This window comes from Anser cygnoides, chromosome 4, assembly GCF_040182565.1.
Source record: "Anser cygnoides isolate HZ-2024a breed goose chromosome 4, Taihu_goose_T2T_genome, whole genome shotgun sequence".
NCBI lineage: Eukaryota > Metazoa > Chordata > Aves > Anseriformes > Anatidae > Anser > Anser cygnoides.
Window position 1 is genome coordinate 11,022,731 of NC_089876.1, and position 6,509 is coordinate 11,029,239.

General features: G+C 38.8%; 1 long non-coding RNA gene across 1 annotated transcript; it reads right to left on the reverse strand.

Moving 5' to 3' along the window:
* Window positions 1–1,220: 1,220 nt before the first annotated feature.
* On the reverse strand, window positions 1,221–4,837 carry LOC136790634 (uncharacterized). Its single transcript, XR_010830951.1, has 3 exons — window positions 4,703–4,837; window positions 3,946–4,052; window positions 1,221–1,497 (listed from the first exon to the last, which is right to left on the reverse strand). It is a non-coding gene; the product is annotated as an uncharacterized lncRNA (long non-coding RNA).
* Between the last annotated feature and the right edge of the window lie 1,672 nt (window positions 4,838–6,509).

Consider the following 6,509-nt stretch of genomic DNA (forward strand, 5'->3'; position numbering starts at 1 on the left):
ATTCAGTAACACCATTGCTATGAAATATCCAAGGACAAGGACTTGCATCCACCTCTACATACAATGGAGATAGCAGTGGACATCCAGGCATGAAAAATAAAAGCTATCAAGGAGAAAAGTGCAAACAAACAAATGGCCACAAGTAGAGGACAAGTTAAATGCAACACAATACAGCAGAACAAATCCTCCAAAGAGATATCCTGGGGGAAAGTCCATTAAGTTGCAAAAATCCTCAGGAATGATGTTTAAGTGCTTATTAGTGAGGTTTCCATTTCTGCAGCAGCATGCACCCACTTCTAGGTAGCTTGTGCAAATTATTACGGAGTTATGCCCATGGGGAGAAGGTACTTCAATTAGAGGTTACATTTATAATGTAATTAAATACCTAATTTATTAAAAGAAATGCAAATCACATCAGTTTCTAAGTGGCAGCAGTGGCACTTAGAGCATGCTACGTAACAGCTTTGTTTTAATAATTAAACTGTGTATGCCCTTGGTAACAGCAGTTCCAAAATGGCATGTTGCTCACTGCTCTCTTAAGAACCACACTGAATATAAATAATGAGAAATGGAATGATAGCATTTGTGTGAGAGAATTGGGATAGCCACATTAAACAATATTAGTTGGGATTTTTGAAAGCTTTATATATGTGTATACATATATATTTATATTTTATCATCACAGTGGCTTTTGCAGGGTCTCACACCCCATAGTGAGTCCGGTCAGTGAAACTTTGCCATAGTTTTAATAGTAAAGTTGGCTCTTTGAGAAGTTGTAACTTTTGTGCAGATTCTTCAGTAACTGTCTGGTGTGGGAATGAGCATCTGGTTGATACCTATCACCCCCAGTACAAGACAAATTCAGATGATTTGCTGTAACAGTAAGCTCCAATAGATTATATAGCAACAAGCAGCCCTAAAAATTGTTGAAATATATAAAAATTTATATTGGTGTTAAATTGATATTACATGTGTTCCATCATTAGTGAGGCTGCTGCTTCACCATAGGCAGTTATTAATGCATTAGATAGACACGCTGGAAACAAAGGCCAAGCTATGCCAAGATATCTAATTTTAAAACGCAGTTAAACTAAAGTAAAGGGGCACCATGTATCTTCTAGGACCATTATTTGATCATTTTCTCATATAGCAGGGACCTTTGAAATGAGCAGACAGGTAAATACGTTAGTGCAAAATTTCTGAAACAAATAGGAATAACAAGCAAGAATTGAAAATATTTCTCCCCTGCCAGCCCAGGAGTAAGGTTGTGGTGATATGAAGATTTGCACTCGTTCCAGAGCTTGCCTATGGCTGAGCAGCTCTCACTTCAGATTTCCACCTTTTTCTGCATGTCTGGGAGAGAATCCTTCCAGGACTGAAGGTATGTGGCTCAGTGGCTGCCCATATGGAGCCTGGTGAAATCAGCTGGACCTTCTGATTTTGTAGAGGTGAGTCTCTCCTTGGCTTTGCTGCAATGTTAAAGCCAGATTCTGCAGCCTGCAAAACACAATAGGGGAACCTTTCTTAACGCTTTCTACTTTAATTTCCAACATGCTTACCCTCCTGTCTTTTCTCACCTGATTACTAATAGATGATTAATAAGAGCATAAATTACCCTCATCAAAACAAAAGTAGATGAAAAGGTGTCCTGGTTAAGACGTTTTCTTCTTTGAATTTAAGCAGTCACATCTAAGGCAACCACTGAAATTCTCTTCTCCAGATAAAATGTAAGTGGTCTATTGAGGCCGTGATAAGAAATAATTTACAGCTGCCTTCTTCAAGTGCTCTATCAACTATATATTTAATGCTTATTGAAATATCAAGCTTTCATCCAACTCTTTATATGCACAGGAACCTAATCTAGCAAGCTGCTTTTTCACTGCTTATCATTGGGTTATTTAGGATTCCAAGAACGTTATTTTTTTTTTATATGCAATAAAGATCACAGGTTATTTACGTGTATATATTTACCTGCTCATATACAGAATTAGACTATTTTGCTTACATATGTTGGCATGTTTCCAGTACAATAGTCAATAGAGAGATAATTCTTCAGAGGTTTTTGTTTGTTTTTTTTTTTTTTTTTGTACAGGTGGTGTTTCATTCTATTTTACTGCTAAGCAGCCCACCCTTTAAATTATGATGTTCACATCTAAAAAAAAAGCAACTGAAGAACGCTGTCAGACCTCTGAGGTGCCATGCTATTACCACACAGTAGTGCCCACGAATATTTCTAACCTTATTTTATCTTGGTTAGGATGTTGTTATTGTAAATAAATACCTTTGTTGTTTTGAGAATAAACTAAATTGTACACAAAGATTTCTTCTTCATCCATACAAACTTGAAGAGGATTACATCTGTTGGACAGAAACCTAGTCATATCACTTGTTGGTTTTCAGATGGAACTTAAATGTTTAGCTTGGGGTATTGCAACTTGGAGGAAAAAACTAATTAATTAAAAAAAAAAAAGTCCCAGTGGGATACTACCACTAGAGCACAGAAAATATTCCTCTGTCTAATAACCTGGCATCAGCCTTGGAAAATAACTCCTCATACTACAAGCCTAATCCACCACATTATTAAGCAAAATCTACTAAAATTTTTAGATGATCATGATGATGACTTGACCTGTTCTAATGAGCCTGAGGCCATCATCTGCTCTCACGAGATAAGGGCAATTTGTTTTCATGGCATAACCAGGTCTGAAAATGGACCAAAAACAATGCAAGATACTGCAGATTACTTGACACTGGGAACTTGCCATGTAATTACTTTTTTTTCCATAAGCAAGAGAAAAACTCGATGTTTCCTCTAATAAAGCTTTCTATAATATTTTTGTTTCCCTTGGCAGCATTTACCAAGCAGAGAAAAAAGGATGGTAGTTTCTACAGCAAGGCAGTTTTCAGATGGACAATAAAAGTCCTGAAAGGCACTCTTCAAAAAATATCTACAAGACCCAACATAAATTTGGTTGGTTCTTTTCCTTCATGTGCCTCACTCCAATTAAACTTAAACCACAGTAAGGGGAACAGTATCATTTAGTTATCCAAAGCTCTAGTGCAAGGGGTGGATTCTCTGCCTCACTCCAGCAAACTGCAGCCACATGGCGCTGCCTTAACTCATTTTTCATTCTGGAGTACGGACTCCCCTTCCACCCATGGGGTCTCATACAGTTGCATCACCTTCATGCTGAGTAGCTCTGCTACTGCTTTGGATCCCAGAAGTACATCCCTTTACCATACCATCCTTAATGAAAAGAAGAAATATATCTCTGAAAAGTAAGATGCAGAGCCAGGAAATTAAGGAAATGAGACAGACAGCAGCTTATTTCCAAGCACATAGTCAGCTACTGAAAGCACTGCCAGGAGCACAAATTCTCCCTAAAGGATTGCTACCAGTGAATCCCACTTAGTGGCTGTGGGACACGTGGGAAGGGTCACTTCCCTTGTGTTAACTCTCTAAATAAATTATTGGCCTCATTCCCTAAATAGGACTTGAACATTTTCTCGTTTCTACCTGAAAAGCACTTGTATTATTTGGAACTCATCTTTGGAAATGGGCCTGGCCAAAGTGTTCCTGGAATCCACTGGAAAATCAACGTTAAATAATAATACTGAAAATTCTGCTGCCAGCAGCCTGTTACCTCTTCTCCGCTCACATAGCACTGCCAGAAGCAGATACTGTCAGTTGTTATGATGCTGGTAATATACCAAATGCTTTCATTCTACATTTAATGGGTCCAAAAGAATAGGAATGGTCTTCATTACTACTGTTAAATTTAAAGAATGCTTCCTTTTTCTATTTCAGCAGGATCTTTGGACTTGACAACAGTGAAGAAACCATGTCCCCAAAGACAAAATGATTGAAGTGGATTATTTCTCCACTACCCTCTAATTTTAAATGACAGGTGCAGATATGTCTCAAGACACTGACAGTTTTCTTACCATGGTTTGCATTTGAAAGGTATTTGGGGTTTGCATTTGAGTTTTTGTGCTCTCTTGCTGTGTCAGTCGCCAGGTTTGGAAGTCAAGTCTTGTAAACCACATAATTCCTGGAAATGAGTTTCAGACCTGTGAATGCTGACTCACTGGCAGTTAAGTACATTTTCATAAGTACCTCGGTAACTTCTAGAGCCAGGAATTTCAGAAATAACCTTCTGTACTGCATGTTGTTGACAGGTAAAATTATGTGCCAGTTTAAGGTAAAATAGAGGACTTTTCATTACCCATCTAAACTGCATTCATTGTACTGATGAATTTAATGGCTAGAAATATGAACAATGTATACCATACTTACAAAGACTGACTACACACTTAATAGAAAGTATGTCTACATCTATCTTATGCAGCTCATCCAATATTCCCATTTCCAGTACAATTAAGAGCATTACATGCAGCCCACAAATGGCCCATCTGGCCTCTCCTGCTGTTGTACTAAAGCACCCAAACCACATGAAGAGCTGCCAAGACTGTTCAGGCACATAAGCAGTGGATGGAACTTCCCTAAAGCTCTTCCTGATGGACAGTGACCCTGAGCTTGAGAGCAATTTGGGTGGCAAGATGTGTAAACCTCATGCCTCTAGCTGAAATCTGAGTGCTAAACAAAAGAGTACAGGGTTCAAGATCCACTTCGTTGGGCTCACAGGTGTAAATTACACCTCATGGTAAAAAATACTCAATGAAGGGAAAGAGCTTGTCTCACTTGAAGCTTGTATCACTCCTAGTGTAAAAAGATGCTCTAGGAGCCAAGGAAATAGACCTCTTCTAGGAATGCATTGAGCCAGAGCCCCTCTTTTTGCCCTGTAGCAGTGTTCAGCCCCACAGCTGTGAGAGGGTGGATGTCATTTGACGTGGCTACAGTGTCACCACAGTGGATTTTCTGTTGCTGAGAGATTCTGCTGTAGCAAATGTTGCTAGGAGCTGCTGTGGACCCCGAGCTGGAATTGGACAACAGCGAGATACAGCATGTACTTTCCATTACTCAAAGGCTTAGTGCAGCTATATATTATAATGGGTTTTCATGCTTGCACTTTCCTCTCTCATCTTTAAACGATTCTGCAGTAGGGAGGAAGTCTATTTGACTTCATTAGGTGGTGACCCAGTTCATGACTCGAAGGCGAAACCTCTTCCAGCTGAAATGCCATCTCTTGCTGAGTGTACAGCCGCTGCTGGGCTTTCACCCCACAGGCTGGCAAATAACAAGAAGAGGGGTCTGCTACACAATGGTGGCTATTCTGTCAAAATACAGATAACACACTTACATGCTCAACTGACCATTTTTCTGTTTCCTCCCTCCTCTCCTTCACTTCATAAAAAATGATCCTTTTAAATTCTTTTGTCCATTTAGGAAGAATATTTCCCTCACTCGAGAAACTAGTTTGGCCAAACTGATGGTTCTTTTCAAGATTTTCCTTCACTTGTTTTGAAGTTTGAAAGAGCAAAAATGACTCACATAGGTGAAACTCTGCACAGCCGCACATGCAGGCAGGTATGGGTGACCTTTAGCTTCGCTGTTGCTGGCTGGATCACACTGCTGTGCCTGAGCTGAGCTGATTCAGATGTTGCTCTCCCTCTCTCTCTCCTTCCCCCCTCCGCACTCCTTGCAAATCCCAGTAGTGGCAGCGAAAAGACAGATGATGCCAAAGCTACTAGAGGCCTGGAAATAATTATTTTGTTAGCCTGAAGTGCACAGCTTCATATTCCCTAGGGTGGAAATATCCTGATACCTGATATCTTATATTATAGAATATTGTATGTTATAGGAATTATCCTATTATTACTATATCTAATATTATAGGAACTGTCCTGTTATTATAATTATTAAATTATGTATAATGTCCTATTATATAAGATTATAATAAGCACATTATATAGCATATCCTGTCCTATAATACTGGATCCCATCCGACTTCAATAATGCCGTCTCCTTGAGTCCTCATTTCTTCCTCCTGGATCCCCTGTACTGTGGGACCTCTGCACCCTGCTGTACCCTGGGGCCATATGTGGTCCTTTCTGGCAGCTTCCATGTGTGCATTTTCCCACTGAATTCACAGTACCTTGGAGTTGGGAGAGGCTTTCCCCCAGACAGCATTCTCTGAGAAATGCTGAGTCAAGAGGAATGAAACTATTCAAGCATTTGGATTAAATTTAGCAGTTACTTCCAGATCAAGGGAAAAAAAAGAAAAAAAAACACACCTCAAATACTATCTCAACTTTTATCTTCAAAATGCTAAAATATAGCTTTCTTAAGGAGTAGTAATATTTTTTTCTCCATAATAAAAGAAAAAAATGATAGGTAAAATAAAAATTTGGTTTCCACCTAAGATATTTTTTCGAACTTTAAGAAAAATATCCAAATTTTAGTTTGAAATCATTTATTCTCACCATTCTTTTTTTTTAATTTGGCCATAGAATCAAAAAATATATATTTTTCTCCTCCTATTGTTCTGTGCAGGAGACTTTCCCCCTTAGCTCAAAATCTAAATCACATTCATGTATTGATAGGCAAA